Genomic DNA, 20065 nt, shown 5'->3' on the forward strand with positions numbered 1-20065 from the left:
TTGCAGGTATGTTGCACACATTTTAAAAAAGAGTTATTTTGCCAAATCACGAAAGATGCAGTTGAATAGCAGGATGGGCGCAGGTGGCCGCAAGAGCCAGGATGTGGCAGCAAAGGAGTGCACAGGCATGCGCAGGTGGCGAGTGCAAGGCCAAGAGGAGAGGCGTGACAGTTGAGGAGTGCACATGCCTCTGTTGCGGACATGCCCTGCCCATTGTTTTTTTTAGTATTGATATGGTGGTCATTTTCGGAGGACAAGGCATTTTGGTGATTGTTGTGTGCCAATTCCTTCTTATGGTAGGACCTGAATATACAAGGTAGTGTGGTATCGAGACACTAGAGCCATTAGGAATCTTATTTCAGGGTGGCATAAACTATCCGGGGAGTTTCCTGTTTGATCCTTTGGGGTTAATCGAGGATCCACTTACCCTTGAATAATTTAAGGTGAAGAAGATAAAAAATGGGCGCTCTTGCCATGGTACCATGGTTGGGTTTCTATGTGCAAGCAACAGTTACAGAGAAGGGGCCTCAAGAGAACCTACTTGACCACATTCGAGTTCCTTTTCGCAAAACATTAGCGGCCAATATTTTCTCTACATTTTGAGAAACCCGTTTTTAATGGTTATTATGTTGCACACATGCCTAGCGGTGTAAAAGCTGCAACATATTGGGAAATAAGGTGACTTGGTCTCTGGTCTTTTCTATGCACTATGTGTGCACATATTGGTTTCTTAGTACCAAAGAGAGAGAGAGAGTTCTCGTTCCATCGCCACATAGTTGCCTAGGATCCTCTACACATTGCCGGAGGGCCTGACTTGATGGTTAGAGCATGCATGTCCTCCCCCACCCGGCCACCAGGGTTCAAACCCACTTTTGCTAGCTTGAAGTGATTGAGTGGTAAATTTGGAAAGCTAGGTTTTTTTTACGAGCAGTCTGCATTTGGGCAATTTCGATGTCAACAGCTCAAGCATCTCCAGCACCTCGCGTAAGTTCACGCTTCCCTGTGTGTGTGTTTTCCTTCCAAAGCCGACCATTGATTTCCCTCTCAAAGCTTTACTCCCATTTCAAGCAAACTCGAAGACTCGATACATTAGTTCCAGCGAGGCAGGTCTTTCGACATCTGCACGAGAGGAGCTCCAAACTGCAGTGCCATCTCAGCGGCAGTGTAGCAAGCGGCATCTCTCCCCTCAGAGCAGGTATTATCCATTGTGGTCTTTTCGCTCATTGCAGATCTGCGCTTTTTTTAAAGGTTATTTCTGCGCTATTGCAAAGGTTGTTATTTGTCATTATGCATTATCAAAACACCCATACCAGAATACGAAGGGAAAACTAGAGTGCTTCGATGCCCATATTGGCATCTTGTGTATAGTCACAGGCCTTCAAGATGCATTCATATGTGATTGTAGCTGGAGAGAGGCCGTTGCTTGGAGTCCGCTGAAAACAGCCGAGAGCTTTCTGACCCTGCTCCTGTTGTGTGTGAGGCACTCGCTTTGCATTTGCTGAAAACACCCTAGAGCTTTCAAGCCCAGCTTTCATTGCGCACTTCCCACGATCAGTGCTAACATTCCAAACACAAAGCTCCAAAGCAATTTTTTTGCTTTCTCAAGCGCACAACATTAGGCATACATATCGACCAAGACAGTATCAAGCACGGCATATTTTTTGACAATGTAATTTTTGTGCCCATATCAACATCTTGCGTAGAGCGACATGCCTTCAAGATGCTTGTGTAGGTAATTGGACTTTGAGAGTTCTGGACCTGCTCTTGTTGCGCAATCCCGCAATTAGTGTAGTCCTTGGAGGAGGTGACATTCTGGATAGGAAGCTCCTCCTGCACTTTTTGTGCTTTCTTAAGCACACCACATTTGGCATACATATCAACCAAGACAGTGCCAATCACGACATCTTTTTTCAACAGCCTCCGACTAACAATATATTCCCACAATCAGTGCCTTACAAGAGCCGACATTCCGGACAGCAAGCTCCTCAAGCACTTTTTATGCTTTCTCAAGCGCACCATATTTGCCATGCATGTCGAGCAAGATAGTGCTTCCTTGCCACATGATACCACTAAAACTGATGTGAATTTCCAAGCGCACCATATTTGGCAGGCATATCGAGCAAGATAGTGCCAAGCACGACCACTTTTTTCAACAGTTCTGACTTACTGTGAAGTTTTGTGCCCATATCAGCGTCTGCGTGCAGCCACATGCCTTCAAGATGCACACATAGGTGATTGCATCTGGACAAAGGTCCTTGCTTTGCATCCGCTGAAAATAGCCTAGACCTTTCTTTCCTTGCTCTTGTTGTGTTTGTCCCGCAATCAGTTTTCACGCGGTTCCGAGTAGTAAGCTCCTCGAGCACCTGTTGAAAACAGCCCAGAGCTTCCTTGCTGGGCATATCCTACAATTCGTGCATTCCAAAGACGACATCCTGCACCACATTTGGCATACATATCGACCTAAGCATTGCCAAACATGCAATTTTTTGCAACAGCCCCTGACTAACAATATCAAAGTGAATTTTTAAGCCCATATTAACATCTTGCATAGAGCCACATGCCTTCAAGATGCACGTGTAGGTGATTGCATCTAGATAGAGGCTCTCGCTTTGCATCCGCTGAAAATAGCCTAGAGGTTTCTGTCCCTGCTCCTATTGTGCATATCCCACAATCAGTTAACATCGTTTCGAATAGTAAGCTCCTCAAAAACAGCCCAAAGCTTCTTGGCCTGGCCCTTGTCGGGCATATCGTGCAATCAGTGCGTTCCAAAAGACGACATCCTGCAACACATTTGTCATACATATCGACCAAGGCATTGCGAAATATTTTTTGCAACAGCCCCTGACTAACAATTTCAGAGTTAATTTTTAAGCCCATATCAGCATCTTGCGTGTAGCCACATGCATTAAAGATGCACGCTTATGTGATTGAATCTTGAGAGAGGCCCTCAGGGCTTTGCATCTAGTGAAGATAGCCAAGAGCTTTCTGGCCCTGCTCTTCTTGCGCACATCCCGCAATCAATGCTGACATTCCAGATAGGAAGTTCCTGAAGCAATTTTTGTGCTCTCTTGAGCGCACCAGATTTGGCATACATATCGACCAAGAGAGTGCCCACATAGCTGACAAACGTTAAAAAAGAGGACAGTCACATGGACGCTCGCCCATCTCTTGTTGTGCACATCCCGGAATCATCGCATTCATTGGAAGTGGTGGCATTCCGGACAGGGAGCTCGTCAAGCACTGTTTGTGCTTTCTCAAGCGCATCACATTTGACATACATATTGACCAAGGCAGTAGGTGATTGCATCTGGAGAGAGCCCCTCGCTTCGCTATGTGCCACTGCTCTAAAATCACTGCGTGAAAGCGAGGCGTCGATAAAAAAGATGAGCAAAGGAACGATCATGTGCCACATGATATGCGTAGAGCCACATGCCTTCAGCATCCTGCATAGGTGATTGCATCTGGAGAGAAACCCTCACTTTGCATCTGCTGAGTGGTACACATATCGACAAAGACAAAGCCAAGCACGGCTTCTTTTTTCAACAGCCTCTGAGTAACAATATAATTGTGAATTTTTGTGCCAATATCAGCACCTTGTGTAGAACCATATGCCTTCAAGATGCATGTGTAGAGCCACATGCCTTCACCATGCTACATAGGTGATTGTAGTTGAAGTACAGCTTTCTGCCCTACTGCAATCAGTGCATTCCAAGAGTCCACGCTGCTCTGAACACACTGCGTGAAAAGCAAGGCGTCGATAAAAAAAGATGCATGCATAGGTGATTGCATCTGGAGAGAGCCCTTCGCTTCTTATGTGCTGCTGCTCTAAACTTACCGCGTGAAAGCGAGGCGTCGATAAAAAAGATGAGAAAATGAACGGTCATGTGCCACATGGGAGGACGAGAAGCCAGATTTTTGAATGGGACTGCTACGCTTTCCCCCCTTGAAGCTATCGCCAGCAACTTGAAGATTTAGCGTTTTTCCATCAAGTTACTAACGCCATGCAGTTCCTCAGCAGACTCAGCGTTTTGGCTATCCCTTGGCAGCAGTACCCAACAATTAAACGCTAGCAGTCAGTGGCAGATCTGCAGCAATTCAGCATTACAAACGCAAGGAAAACCCTCAGTAGTAGCAGCGTTTTCACCATCAGTCGCAGCAGATGATCCACAGCCGGTAAGGGTAAATTGATACTTGCAAAACAATTCAATTTCAGCAAGAAGGGCTCTGCTGTGGCAGCGTTTTCTCAGCCAAGATTCTCCCCCAAAAACGCAGCCTAAGGATACAGGGAACCTAGCGTTTCTTCAACAGTCATTTGCAGCCATTACACCCGCAAGAAACAGCCCATTTCCAGCCCCGAAACAGTCCAAGAAATTCAGCGTATCGAAGACCCACAATTTCAGCCCAAGTCGTCGCCGTCATCATCGTCGTCGTCATCGGCATAGTCCCATTGCATCAGTCCATTGTATACGCATTGTACAACCTTTGTGCAATCAAGTAGACCACTCTCACCGATGAGAGGGGGGCCTTCAGAGGAGGGTTTTACAACCTCTCGGTGTCGTATCTCTTCTCTCTCCTTCTCTCAGTCTCATTCACTTGCATGCACAAGATCCACTCACTTTGTTCGTGATCACAGCACTCTCTATAAGACGGAAAGCTCTCTCTTTCCCTAAGAACTAAAAGGAACCTTGAGCAGTAAAGATCACTAATCTTGAGAAATAGAACATTCTTTCCGCTGCACCTTACAAGCCGCTACATGTTGATCCTGATGCACACTCCTTAGACTTGGACTCCGAGAGAAATTTGGATGGTGATATCGATGTCGATATTTTGTGTGATCACATTGAGATTTTGGATGAGATAATGGCCCTATCTAATGAGATTTTGCAAACATTGATTGATCATCCAGATACACTGTTGTCGAGCCCAGTTGTGTCCCCATATGATGAGCTTTCGGGCATGTTGATGGATCAGCCGTCGCCATTGATGATATTTATGGTACACTTATGGTTCAGTCGAATGCACCTTCTTGGGGCATTAGGCCCAATTGCACCACACGATGGCTTAGTAGAGCCCAAATTGACATTGCAACACGGGCTTGAGCAGAGCCCTAAGGGTCATTTTCCCAGTCAGCCAGGGTATGCTTCTTTAGAGAATATTTTAGATCACCTATGGGGGCTTTGTGTGTCTCTTGACTGCGGCCCGGATGATTGGAATGCTTTACTAGACACTTGTGGCAATGGAGCCATCCGTGCATGTGGCACATGACTGTTCAAACTTCGATGATTCAGACTTTTGATACTCGCTACCTGCACATTTGGGGGCTGTTTTGCCTTTATTTAGAGCTTTCAAGACTTTGAGCGATCATGCATGAACTTTGAGGACTTTGAGCTGACCATTGTGCCCTTGCTTATGGGCTGATTTGCACTCGGACCTTCTACACTCAAGTTATGTGCTTTGTGCATATGCATTAATGCCCACTTTATGGCTGATTTTGCATCCAGTCTTTGCCACACTTGGGGGTTGATTTGATGATGCACAATTGATTGGTTGTAGGAGCTTCATGCTCTCATATGGTTGATGTTTTCTCATAGAATTGAGCCTCTGATGCTTATGTTTATGGTCATTTTAGATATGTTAGAGTTCACCACTCTGCTGCATCAATTGTATATTAATTAATGTATTTTTTAACTATTCGCAAGCAGCAGGCGACAAACGGGGAGGGAAGGCGAGGCACCCTCACGCGAGGTGGGGCACGAGGAGGCGCGGGCTTCAAAAAATTGGCAAGGAGGGACGCCATGCACACAATTCTATAGTCTCAATTTGTCACATGGTCATATGGCTTGACCGGGTGTGCCATCTTGAGCTATCGATTTTTACCTTCAGTTCTTCTAGCTATCCATATGTCTTGACCGGGTCTCTTGAGCTATCCATTCTTACCAAATGTGTAGTTGTGCCTGTTTTTACTTTTTACTATAAAGAGCGTTAAAGATTTTAAAATCGTTAGTTTCCTTTTACATGTAGTTACAAAATCTATAGTTTCAATTTCCCACATGGTCATATGGCTTGATCGGGTGTGTTATCTTGAGCTATAGTTTCTTGCCAAGACACGTTTAGCATAACTTGGATCTATGTGTCACACATACACAATGTCTTCATTCTGTATATAGTTAGAAATATAGTCTCAATTTGTCACATGGTCATATGGCTTGACCGGGTGTGCCATCTTGCGCTATCGATTTTTACCTTCAATTCTTCTAGCTATCCATATGTCTTGACCGGGTCTATTTGAGCTATCCATGCTTACCAAATGTGTAGTTGTGCCTGTTTTAACTATAAAGAGCGTTACAGATTTTAAAATCGTTAGTTTCCTTTTACATGTAGTTACAAATTCTATAGTCTCAATTTCCCACATGGTCATATGGCTTGATCGGGTGTGTTATCTTGAGCTATAGTTTCTTGCCAAGACACGTTTAGCATAACTTGGATCTATGTGTCACACATACAAAATGTCTTCATTTTGTATATAGTTAGAAATATAGTCTCAATTTGTCACATGGTCATATGGCTTGACCGGGTGTGCCATCTTGAGCTATCGATTTTTACCTTCAATTCTTCTAGCTATCCATATGTCTTGACCAGGTCTATTTGAGCTATCCATGCTTACCAAATGTGTAGTTGTGCCTGTTTTAACTATAAAGAGCATTACAGATTTTAAGATCGTTAGTTTCCTTTTACATGTAGTTACAAATTCTATAGTTTCAATTTCCCACATGGTCATATGGCTTGACTGGGTGTGTTATCTTGAGCTATAGTTTCTTGCCAAGACATGTTTAGAATACCTTGGGTCTATGTGTCACACATACACAATGTCCTAATTTTGTATATAGTTAGAAATATAGTCTCAATTTGTCACATGGTCATATGGCTTGACCGGGTGTGCCATCTTGAGCTATTGATTTTTACCTTCAATTCTTCTAGCTATCCATATTTCTTGTCGGGTCTCTTGAGCTATCCATTCTTACCAAATGTGTAGTTGTATCTGTTTTTACTATAAAGAGCATTAAAGATTTTAAAATCGTTAGTTTCCTTTCACATGTAGTTACAAATTCTATAGTCTCAATTTCCCACATGGTCATATGGCTTGACCGGGTGTGTTATCTTGAGCTATAGTTTCTTGCCAAGACATGTTTAGCATACCTTGGGTCTATGTGTTACACAATGTCTTCATTTTGTATATAGTTAGAAATATAGTCTCAATTTGTCACATGGTCATATGGCTTGACCGGGTGTTCCATCTTGAGCTATCGATTTTTACCTTCAGTTCTTCTAGCTTTGAAAGTGAAATATGGTATATCAATGTGTCACATTCGGATAATGCAAGAACCTTGATGTAATAGTTTGAAATAGAATCAAAAATATCTATATATATGTAGGTTGACTTGAATGCTTCTTTTTTTTTAAATAGGATATCATTATAGTCATTATGGCAGAGGGTAAGAAGAAGGCATTTCTTCAGTCTCTAAGGTCAACTCTCTGCAAGGTGATTAGTGAATTACCGGAGAAGCAGGTGCAAAGTATTGTGCAAAATGAGACACTCATAGAAAAATTGCTTGAAAAAGCAATCGTAAGTGCGGTCTCCAAGGAAACCTTTGTTATAAGCAAAGACAAAGCTCGCTAGTCTGCTTATAGTATCATTGGTAACATGGAAAAGTGCGCTCATGATTTATATGAAGCTCTTCCCGAAGGTGTTCAGTTGATAAAGCTCAAGGCTTGGGATTTGGCTTGACGTGCAGAAAGAGAGAAGAGTAAGCGTGACAAAGACATAGATACACAATTTGTGTTATCTAAAAAGCTACGAAAGGAGCAAGTCGACCATGCCCAAGAGAAGACGGTGTCAGAGATAGAATGCCATGGACATCCAATTGTAAACTCGCTGCAGAGGTCTGCGAGAAACTCAGAGTGTACTTTGACACTTGGCATACCACATGATACTATCACTTACTTACAGAACTTGGGTGTCGGCTCCTTTGGTACATGCTTCCAAGTAAGAATTGATGGTATTTTGTATCTTACAAGCGAAAATACGTATGCAGCGAAGCAGTATCGAGGAATGCCTGGACAGAAAATGAAGTCTTTCAAGGATGAGGTCAGCTTTGATCTTCGACACAGGGGATTTGTGCGTAGTATTGCTCATACATGCAATGAGCCTTTGATAGCCATTTTTCCTTACTTCAATGGAGGAAGCATTGGAAAAATGATGCACAATTTACCTTTTGAAAAAGGTACCTTTAGCCGAATTGTGAAGAAGGAAGAGAAAGCTGGCACAGGTTCAAGTAAAGGTAAGATGACGAAGCTGAATCAAGGAGAATTAACTCGAGTCATGGCCTTTGCGAATAATCTACCAAATATCATAGATGCCTTGACATACACAATGGCCTATACCCATCAATTGGGCGTTGTTCATTGTGACCTGCATCCTTTCAATGTTATGCTGGATTTTACTAGGGATTCAGATCCTCGAGTTGGCATCATTGATTGGGGATCAGCAATCAGGCCTGCATAAGAGAGACGACAATCACTCAATTGTTGTCAAAGCAAAGCCCATAAGCATAAACCTTGGATTGCTCCAGAGGTATTGAAGGACACACATAATGACCATGTGTATACCAGAGAGGTTGATGTCTATGCATTAGCATGGCTTATTGATCAAATGGTCAAGTTTTGTAGAGAGTTGTCTATGGAATACAATACCGATTGGCTAGCATCTCGTTCAGCAAGTGACGCATATCATATTCAAGAGATTGTAAAAGCTGGGTATCTTCTACAAGAAAAGAATAGAAAATCATTTGAAGAATTGTATGCAGACTTAACCCACATGCACTTGGATGGGAATAAATGTCTGCGGCCATTGGTAGAGATGATGCCAGCCTTTTATTGAGTTAAACTCTTTTGCCTTGTAGCAAGATGTTAGCCATCAAAAGTGTAACTTTCTTTTGGTTGGTCATAAAAAATGTACATCTTTTGTCGGTAATTACACTAATCTTTGTTGATTCTTTTTCAAGGCAAGCTTGAAATCTAGCTAAGATTCTGTAGAAAGATGGAAAACGCCCTCTATTGGAGCTTGTAAACACTTTGTTTTATATGCTTAAAGTGTTTTATATGCTCTAGTATCAAAGCGTTTTATATGCTTCAATCCTTTTTTTTGGTTATACTCAAAATTTTGAGTGGTAGTGTTGTATCAACTCAATAACGAATCTACATTAAGTCTTAAGCCGTAAGTTGTCTTTCAACGACTCAAAGATTCCTTTCTTTTCAAGTTTTTTTGAAGTAGCAAAGATGGACATTGTGAGTGCAGATGTAGTTACAAATTATGTAGTTGTTTGCAAGTATTCTTGTTTATGAATGGGGCTTGTCTTTACAGATAAGCAAACTCAGGTATAGCCATCAAAGAGATTGTGATTAACCTCAATGAAGGGACAGGACAAACAAAAACACTTGGTTTTGTTATGGGGAGAGAGGGAGCTACATATAGGGAGATTAGAGAAGAGATTGACTCTGGTGGTTTAGCTTCAAATGACTATAGATTTCTGGGAGGCTCACGTATGTTACCAATAAGTGAAAAACAAGAGGAGATATGGAAGGTGACCAGTGATGAGGTGACAATAGAGTACAAAATTGGTGCTGCATCCCCTGCAAAGCATCCTAGGGTAGATTCTAGTGGTGCATCCAATGAGGTGGATGGGAGATCCTCAATGTATCAGGCAGCAACAAGTGAGACATGTCCCTTTAGTTCCTCGCTCAATGCTTCTGTGGAAGAGAGAGAAGGAGAAGTTCGTATGAAGAGCATTCTTGCTACACGCTCCCAAGTCAAGAAGTGGGAACAAGATGTGAAGACTGCCAAAGAGAAGTTGCGATTCAAAGGGCACTCTGATAGGTTTACTCTAATGTCAAAGGATAAAGATGGGAGGGCTTTGTTTCAAATCTGGTGCAAAGAATGCAAGATCGCATATGGATAGGGAGGTCCAGATACCATATACAATTTTATGAATTCACACTTAACGACCATAAGTCATATGCGATCCATGGGTCTCCATGAAGCAAAAAGGTCGGACTCCCATACTGCAAGCCTAGAGGATCAGATTATTACTAGAAACAAAGAGAAGGTGGTTGAGGCAATGGAAGAGGTCAATGCATTTGCAGAAGAGAGGAAATCAAAATTTGAATTGGTGCTTGAGACAATTGATGACTATAAGTCTACCTCTAAAGTCTTTATAAAGTGCAATGTTGATGGAAAATGGATCCCCCTATTTCCAAAGACAGGGTCTATCAAACAATGCATGATAGAGCACACAAAGTCAAAGGTGCATATTCAGGCTAGTGCTCCAAGTTCGCACGAAGGGACAAAGAAGGTTGGTCATCCAAGTAAGTTCCCGGTACCTGATGACCATCAGAAGGAGTTGACTGGATTTTTCAAACCAATCTCAGGTAAATTGCATTATTGACATTTTTATTAGTATCGTAGATCTTTTGTTGACAAGCTTGATGAATGTGTGTTGTCCTTGCTAGTATGTTCCGAGAAGTCATCGAGTGCACCAGAAAGAAATGAAGGTGAAGGTATGCCATTCTAAGTACCTCTATGTCTTTTTCTTGTACCACTTTTGAAGCAGTTTTTTATAAAAAAGACTTTTGTTGTTCTTTGTTTTCCTTTTTTTCCAAATAGAAGAAAAGATATATTCAACACTATGTTGGGGATTTTGGCAAAAATCATTCACATTTGGAGGAAACACAATTGACCTAAAACCATTTTTAGATGATAGTAGAGGGGGGGGAAATTGGTTTTGTGAACCAAACACCATAGCAACGTTTTATAAGGATCAATGCGTCATTGACATATCTGGAACTTTTCGTCACAAAAATTGCAGTAGAGTAAGCATACTGAGAATGCCATTTGATGGGTTAATGTGTTCAAACTGTGCCTCCATTCCCAAGGAACGAGATTTTCGGATGAGAGTCTATCGCCAATCCCAGGCAACACATAGTCGAGGGCTTAGAGATAAAGATTTCGGCAGAAGACTCGATTACATGACTAACTCAGAGATTCTTGGCATAGCACGATCTAGGTGTATCCTAGTTCGAAGACTTAAGAAGAAACTTTGGTTCACAAAAACCAAAGTTGCAGCATTAAGTGTAAGAGTCAGGAACCTTCATGATACTGTCTCTGAATCTTTGGGAAGAGGAGATGTGAAAAAGTTTTGCATGGATATAATCAATGCGCACAACCTCGGTTTGTTTGAGGGAAAGCAAGCATTGTGGAGATTTATCATGGATATCTCTCAAAACATTGGAAGAGATCCCCGAGGCAAGAGATACTCTGACACAACAAAGAGTCTCTTTGAAGCTGTTAAATTGTGGGGAGGTACAAGAATACACAACTTTCTCTCTTTGAACCTTGGGGGACCTCATATTTCAACCACTATGAGGGCAACAAGGAAGTCCATATGTTATAAAACAGCGGTCAGGGAGGATATATTTCAACATGTGGCTGAGGTTTATAAGCATCAAATGGGTAGAAACAACATCCCAATGGGTACCGTTCCTGTTATTATTGCCGAAGATGAGACTGTTATAAAGAGGATGGTCAGGTGGAATGCAAGGGATGATGAACTTGTTGGCTTTTGTGGAAGGAAACAAGAACACAATTGTGTACCAGATTTTGTGGTGGTCGTTGGTTCTGGTGAAGCCGGGTACAACAACATTGTTGAGGCATTCCACGCTAATATTATTGCTCACTATGCACGGGTTCTTATTGCAAATGCACTTATTCATTGTCTACCAAAGCTTGTCCTGGTGGTTCAGCTGACATGTAATCGATTTAATTCGAATTTCATCAAAGCGCAGTGGGATGCAGTAGCATTGCTTTGGAATCGTCATCTTAAAAACATTGTAGGTCCTTTGATTGGTCATGCTTCTGATGGGGATGCTCAAAGAAGGAAACTCATAAGAGATGACTACACTTCTCAAGTGGGTATTCGATTTTCTATTCCTTGGAAGGGGTGGCCTTTAACAGCGAGCATAGATTATGATGGAAGTATCTTGGGATTGCATGACTCAGACTTCATTCATAATGGGAAAAAGTTGGTTAACCCTTTAGATAATGCTTCTAGAAGACTTGTCCTTGGCAAGGATATCGCTACATTGAATCATGTTTCTCTTGTATATCAACATTTTAAGGTTGATGAGCATAGATTGCAAGAGGGTGATGTGGAGAGAAAGGATAGGCAAAACTGAAGATCAGCCCAAAGATTGGCAGGATGTAAGGTGCAAGCGCGTCTGAAGGATTTGCGCATTGGAAGTCAATTTCAGCAAGAAAGAACACTTGGAACAGAAATGTACCTTTCAATAGTAGCTTCATATATTGATATTTTTCTATCTCCAACTCTCTCATTATTTGAGAGAGTGAAAGCTTCCGGCAAGGTTTCCTTCTTTTTCAGGTACTCAATGTTTAGACAAAGTGTCATTCTTTATGTTTGCCATTAAAATAAGACAATAGTTATTCATTTTGTAAGAAATATCTAACGTTGTTTTTTCAAGATGTGGCGCACTTGGATCATGAAACAAGCGATATACACTCTCAAGGAGAATTTCATTAGCAAAGAAACATTCCTTGATATTCAGCTCTCTTGCCACTTTGTAGTTCTTCTAATCAAGCTATTCAGAGAAAAGTATACACATCTAGAAGTTCCTTTGTCTGCAACAGGGTCAGACACTTGTGAAAATTTCTTTAGAAAAGTTGGCGGTATGGTTAGAAATGAGAGGAGTTATGATGGAGTTGATTTGTTAAGAAGTGCTGGTGTGCTAAATAGGATCGCCGAGATCCAATCAAGCTCCATGCTTGTTTTTCCAGCAACACACTCTAAGCAAGAAAGCATATGGACTGTAATGAATCATGTACCTGGCGTTCCATTTGCCAATCTTGGTGACTACATGTCCGTATCTTGTGATGGGGACATAGTACGAGCTTTAAGAGAGGGCATTTGTGAAGCGAAGGATGTGTGCAAAATACTAGGGCTTCACGATATCTCTTGGTGCCATGACACATGGCAAGAGAGAGATCTTGAAGATATAATGGTTGCCAATGCAGATGACCAAATTTTGGATTATGGAGTTGTTGATCACCTTCCTCTTGAGATAGACGAAGGTGCAAATGAGTTGAGCACATGTGACAAAGATGACGTGATAGTCGCAGAATGTGAGTTACGCCATGTGTTTGATGAGATAGTTGATGAAGAGGAGAAAGTTCAGAGGCAGTTCTGTTCTTTTGTAGAGATAGATGGCAAGAAAATATGTAAGAGTACTCTTGTGAGTCAGCTAAATGGAAATCCAACTTTGTCTAAGGACAGACTAACAAGGGTGAAAAGTGGGATTTATTCTTCAATGGATAAAAAGATCAGGTTTCAAAGAGGAAATTATCTTGTAGTAGGCTCAGATTGTGTTGTTTTATTTGAGGGTTTGTCTTCCAAAGATGACACAAGGTGCAAGAGGAAAGAAAAGATCTGTAGCACTAGCGAAGGTGCAGATAAAGGTACATGGTATCTTGGAAGAGTTGTGTGTATGAGAAGAAAAGTGGGAGCTGCTATGAAAGAGACCAGGGGTCCTTTTGATCTTCTTGACTGACCTACAAATGTAGAGATACATCTTGCATGGTATCAAAAAGCTAAGGGTGCAAGGAGCTATACATACGATCTTGTGGACAATCAATGTGTATCCTTGGAGTCTATAATTTCACTTGCAAACTTGACGTATGATTTGGAGACTAAGAAATACCAGCTTGATGCTAAGGACTGCAAGGTCTTCAATGAGTATGTGAAAGGTAAATTGACTTCATTTGTAAATTAGGTTCAAGCATGTGCAAGAGAAAAGTTCATAGAATTGGTTTGTACAATAAAGAACTATATTTATTTGCTAATCCTAAGTGTAACTATTTTGAATCTTACAGGTTGATACTTATGCTGGATGCAAGTGGCAAAGATGAGGGATGACTACGCTTTGAAAATATTGACTTAGATTTGTGCTCAGTACTTAGATAGGAGTATTTGCATAAAAAGACGATGTACTGTATGAAAGATGTTTGTCCAACATGGCATGTAGACTAGTGAAATGTTGATTAAGGGGTGCGCATTTGGTTTAGGAAACTCTCTTCAAACATTTCATTTTGATGTTTTGATTTATGTATTTTATGTACACGGCCACCATATGACATGGACATGCCATTTTGTTGATTGTGTAGTATGAGAAGCATGACATACTAGCACTTGGAATGTACTTTAGTTTTGAGGGTTCTTAAGTAGATTTGGTAAGCTACTTTTATGTTTCCATTTTGTGTTTGTTTTGTACATGATCGCGTATCGATGTGGACATGGCTTTTTGGTAATCGTGTGATTAGACTGTGATTGGAGGTTCCTATGTACTATGATATGCAGGTCATATAACCACTTTGAAGTTAGATTACTTTGACTCTATTGAAAATGTGTTTGATTTTAATATGTAAGATAATCCTTAAATCCCACGTGGGAGCCCAAGATGAGGTGGACAGTTTTTTTGGAAAAAATAAATTATGTGATGAAAATCTCATGTGGGAGCCCAAGAAAAGGGTATACTGGTTTTTTTTGAGAAAGAGGTCTCCGTACAAAGGAGACTCTGGCGAAATTTTTAAGATTTCTATTTTATGTACAAACTCAAAATTAAATACAGATGGTTCTTTTTTAAAAGTTGCATTTGCTTAAGCATAGACGTGCATTCATATCACATATAATTGTTTTTGTTCAAAAAGATTAATCTTTCAATGGGTTATTTTGTAATGTGTTTTGATTTGATGAGTGAAGTTTTTCATAGTATGCATTATTTGTTATTTAGAGAACAATCCATTTTATATGTGTGTCTTAAATCCCATGTGGGAAGCCTACTAAGTGGTGGGTAGTATCATATGTTTTGAAATTGAGATTTGAATCAGTTTACAAGGTAAATGCTATTTGTTTTTTGACAAATTATATTGAAACGATTGGTTTATTTTAATTTAGTTTTCATTATATTTGTTGATTTTCATGGTTTGTTCTTTTAACATCTATTGCAAATGAAAACACACTACAATGTACACTTTTGTTCCTTTGCAGTTCAATATGTATTTTTTGCAAAAGCATTTGCTTCTAAAATTGTTATGTTATTAGTATACATAAAATAGTGGGTCATTACATTCCGTATAAAATCCATATGAGGAGGGATGGCTCATTACGAGAACGTCCGTATCTTGTCCGTATGTAGGGGGATAGGTTAGCAAGTAAGATACCGTAGATAGGGGGGTTTTTCTAATTTTGATGCACGCAGGTGACATCCCCCCATTACTAATAGTGAATCCCCCGGGATGTGGATCCCCTTGTTTTGTCTCTCTAGCTCAATAACCCTATGGATGACCTCACAAACTCTTTGTTGTTGATCCTCCACACTAGTAGCACCCGCTGTGGATTCTAGGACATCTAACCAACCCATGTGATAGGTGTGACCTGTGTATAGGTCGGTTAGAGTTTTCGTTTGTAGTTCGTACTCCCAGTTCTCATTTAAGAACGCTCCATCTAGGATTGAGGTGCTAGGGGTGTCCTTTGAACTAGATGCAATGTGGCTCTCTATGGGTTGACTCTTTGTGGTCGCTAATTCAGGAGCACTCGATTGCTCTCCTAGCAAGGATATTGACATAGGGGCTTTCGCTTTTAACTCTCTTCATTGCTCCACCTTGCGCAAGCTCTCAATTTCCTTTTCCCTAGCCGCAATGATATATCGCTCAACCTCTTGCACTTTGGCAAGGCTTCTACCATCAAGTAATATAACCTCGTAGGGGAATAGATCTAAAGAGTCAGGGGATGCAGTGCATGGAGTATTCACGTGCACATTCTCTAAGAGCATGGGGTCTATGTTGGTAATGAATGGCGAATTTACTTCCCCACCCCCCTCATTTACATCGTTAGCTCCATGTTTGGAGCGAGTGGCTCTACTAAAGGTTTCCTTCAAGCAGCTAAGCACGCTCGGTCCAGACCGTGGGCCCATGGCATGCATGTCTCGGCTTGAGCTATCAGGATTAGGCATTGGGTAACCCTCCATGACTTTGTAGTCAGATGAAGAGTCACTGGACGCAATATGCGGGTCCTGAGTGGTACTACCTTGGGTTTCCGTTGAGGTCCTAGAGCCTAAGGTAGAGGAATAATGAGTGCCCGCGTAAACGGAGACACTCTTGATGTGCTCGTCCTCTAGCACATGACCAGAGATAGGTGCATGTGAACTGGACACTGTAGAGGTGTTGGTGAGTGCTTGTGAAGGCCGCTCACCTAGTTTTTTAGGTGTTTACAACCCAATTTTTTGTATTATTGGTCCCTTTTTTTACCTGAGCCACAGAATATGACGTGCAATAGCTCAAAACGAGCATCTTGGCTAGAGGACGTGCCGTGCTTTACAGCCCCCGATTCGGTTACGTACAGCCCTCAGAATCCTAAAGCTAGTCTTTTCCTAGGTGGGGAGAGGACTAGAATTTGTAAGTCCAAAGGGTGAGTGTGAAGGGGATGGCGGAGGACTTGAGGAACTTGTCCCACATGCCCTCATTCCTTCTTGTGGGGGTAGGGTATATATATAAGAGTGAGTCTAGTATACATCATAAGACTGAGGACTGAGGCTTGGGCCTGGGCTTGGGCTTGGGGAAATGATCCCAATCCAATTTTCGTGGAACACACTCACGCCTCACGTTTAAATATTTTCAGTTAAAAAATAAAAATAAATTTTTTTTTTGGGCGATCTCCGCGCACGCGATTTCAGTGGCCTTTTTGGACTATACACACACTACACCTTTACTAATCTCCTAACTAACCTAACATATCTCCTCTACAGCTAACTACTCTGCTAACTAAGCTTAACTACTCTGCTAACTGCTAATTGACAGCGAAGCTTCCTACTCTGCTAACTGCTTACTCATTCATTAGCTAACACACTAACTACTACCTGTGCAAATAAAAAATTGTGTAAAAGCAGACATTGGCAAAAAATACTCATTCACTACTAACACACTAACTACTAACTGTGCAAAAGATTATGTGCAAGCAAACATTGGAAGAAAACAGAGATTATGAAGGAAATAAAAACTTGCAGAAAATACTTCTTCTTATTCCTCTTCCTTCCTAACACAAACACTCACAAAAGAAGCACATAGTGCCTCTTGAGCTTAGTGTAGGGAGATTCCCCGACAATGGTGCCAAAAATGTGGGCTTCTGCCGCACGTGTTGAAGCAAGGGACTTGCCTAACATTGCGTGCGAGCTATAGATGACTCCAAGCACGCAACTAGCCTAAACTAGTAAGCTCAAAGATGACAATGGTGTGTCACTCACCGCTCTGCGCTTGCTATCATGGAGGATTCCTCGCTGCAAAGAAGAGAGAGCCTCCTCTGTGCCATGCTCAACCGTCTTGCCGCCGTCGTGCCCCCGCAATGCTCAATCACTCACTCTCTCTCTCTCTCTCTCTCTCTCTCTCTCTCTCTCTCTCTCAAGCGCGCGCACACACACACACACACACACACACACACACTAGTACACAAAGAAGACGGAGAAGGAGATGGAGTAAGTGCACTCTTCTTGCATGGCACAAATGAGAGAATGAGGTATTTTAGGTTTAGATTGACGTTTATATGGGCTTGCCCGTTCACATTTGGGCGCCCGCACTTAGCCAATCTTACCCAAACATTATAGGGTCCATTTTTAGAGTGCACTTCTCATCGATGATCACTCTTAACCATTCCTACCTAACCATCAAGCCCGGCCAATAACATAATACACTATTAGCAGGTCCGACAAGCCCGGCCCATGGCTACATAAACGGTGGTCACTTGGTGGTGGTGGTCGCTTGGTGGTAACAATGTTTCATTTTAGTACTTAAGAGTAGGGTAAGTAGAAACTATCACCATCAAACTTGGGCAGAAAGATCAGAGGAAAAAAGGGGTGAAAATCATATTTTGGATAAAACGACCATAAACTCTGAAAATTGAAAATTTGATGGTCTGAACTCCAAAGCTGATATAGATTCAAAAATAAGTGCAAAAAGGGCATAACCAAGCCACAGAGAGTGAATTTGGAAATTTTCATGCAGATTGGTGTGATGCATCAGGTTTTCCATGTCCCCGAGGGAAGGTGAGCGTAATGTATATGATATGTCAAATGAAATATTTGAGCAAATCTATAACAGCATGTCCCCAGAGGAGAACTTGTAAGAATTATCTCTGTAAATTTGACTTGAGGACTTGGCCAACACTTTTAACAGTAGCTAGCACTCTTTTAAAAAAAAAAAAAAAGGAGGTAGTGAACTATATTGAAGAGAGTCGGGAAGGATTACATCAAAGTTGAGGAAGGGGGATCACATGGATCACAATCCATGTGACTTTTTGAGTAGGAACTGATACCATTGGGTCCAATGTGGTTCCAGATCATAGAATATACACTTTTGGTGGAAAAATTGACTTAAAGACTCATCCAAATCAAGGAAATTGGGCAAAGACGCAAAAAAACCTTAGAAATAGAGAAAAAGTGGGCCTTTTTTACTTTTGGTGTTCAAACTAAAAAATAAGTGAAAATCTGACCTCTACAGGATCTAGGCATACAATGACCAAATTCCATGACCATATGCAATGGAACATGGATCGCATTCCATAACCCCGTGAAGCATCTGATGCTGAGATTTGGATAGAAAGAAGATGATATCATTTAAAACAACTTTTGTGAAGGTCATCATAGGAAAAAAGAACAAAAAGTTGACCAAAACAACAAAATACAAGTTGTAAGTCTAAAACCCTAAGTTGCCACAAAATTTTTCTTTTGGCAAGGTGAAAGGGTTTCAAATTAAAAGTGGTAAATGATACTTTTTTAACCGACACCCACTAATCCAATTTGGCATTTCTTCACCTTCCAATGTCGCAAGTTTGACGGCTCCGCTTTGTGATAAGTCACTAATCACAAAGGGTCCCATCCCTCGCTTTTTAAGTTTTTTGGCATGTTGCATCAAAGTGTAAACAAGTATATAATCACCTGTTTTAAAATCTTTCGTACGCACATGCTTGTCAAAAAAATCCTTTTGTCTTCTCTTCTGAGCATAGATCGAAGCTACATCTCTCAGTCGAAGTTCATATAGCTTTTCAAGATCATTCATGGCCTGTCCATTCTAAGCGTTTTACCACTCGTAGAGTTGGAATCAAAAACTCTATGGGTAATATAGCGTTTAGACCAAACACCATGTTGTACGGTGTTGTTCCAATCGATGTTTTATAAGCTACCATGTATGCCCATAGTGTTGAGTGTAATTGTTGATCCCAGCCTGCCCTTGATTCTGATACAATTTTAATCAAAACAGTGCATTGGGTTTTGTTTGTGGCCTCAGCTTGTCCATTTGCTTGTGGATGATATGGAGCAGATTTTTTATGTAAGACCATGAATCTCTCTAGCAGGTATTCAATGACTTCATTAAGAAAATGTGTTCCTTGATCACTTACAATTTCTATTGGTAATCCATATCTTACAAAGACATTCTCATACAAAAGTTGTGCAGTGGACCTTGCATCTGCTTTTTGTGTTGCTTTGTCTTCAGTCCATTTTGTGAGATAGTCCGTAGCCACGATGATATATTGGGTATGGGTGCGATACGCAAGGGGTGAAATAGGCCCCACAAAATCAATTCCCCATTTTGCAAATGCCTGTGCTCCCATCATTGGTCTTAGTGGCATCTCATCTCTTTTTATCGGCACTTTAGTGCGCTGACATGCGTCACAACGCTTTACAAATTCCTCAGCATCCATGTGCAATGTAGGCCACCATATGCCCACGGTTAAGACAATTTTTGTTGTTTTATTGCCTGAAAAATGGCATCCACTTATTCCTCCATGTGCGTGTTCTAGAATCAGCATGTATTCACTTTCACTTGCACAGATTCTAAGTTGATTGTCCTTTCCTCGCTTGTAGAGTTGATTTTCAATTAAATTAAAGTCTCGAG

The sequence above is a fragment of the Adiantum capillus-veneris genome, chromosome 29 (genome assembly GCF_014529385.1).
Source record: "Adiantum capillus-veneris isolate H3 chromosome 29, ASM1452938v2, whole genome shotgun sequence".
In the NCBI taxonomy this organism is placed as follows: Eukaryota; Viridiplantae; Streptophyta; class Polypodiopsida; order Polypodiales; family Pteridaceae; genus Adiantum; species Adiantum capillus-veneris.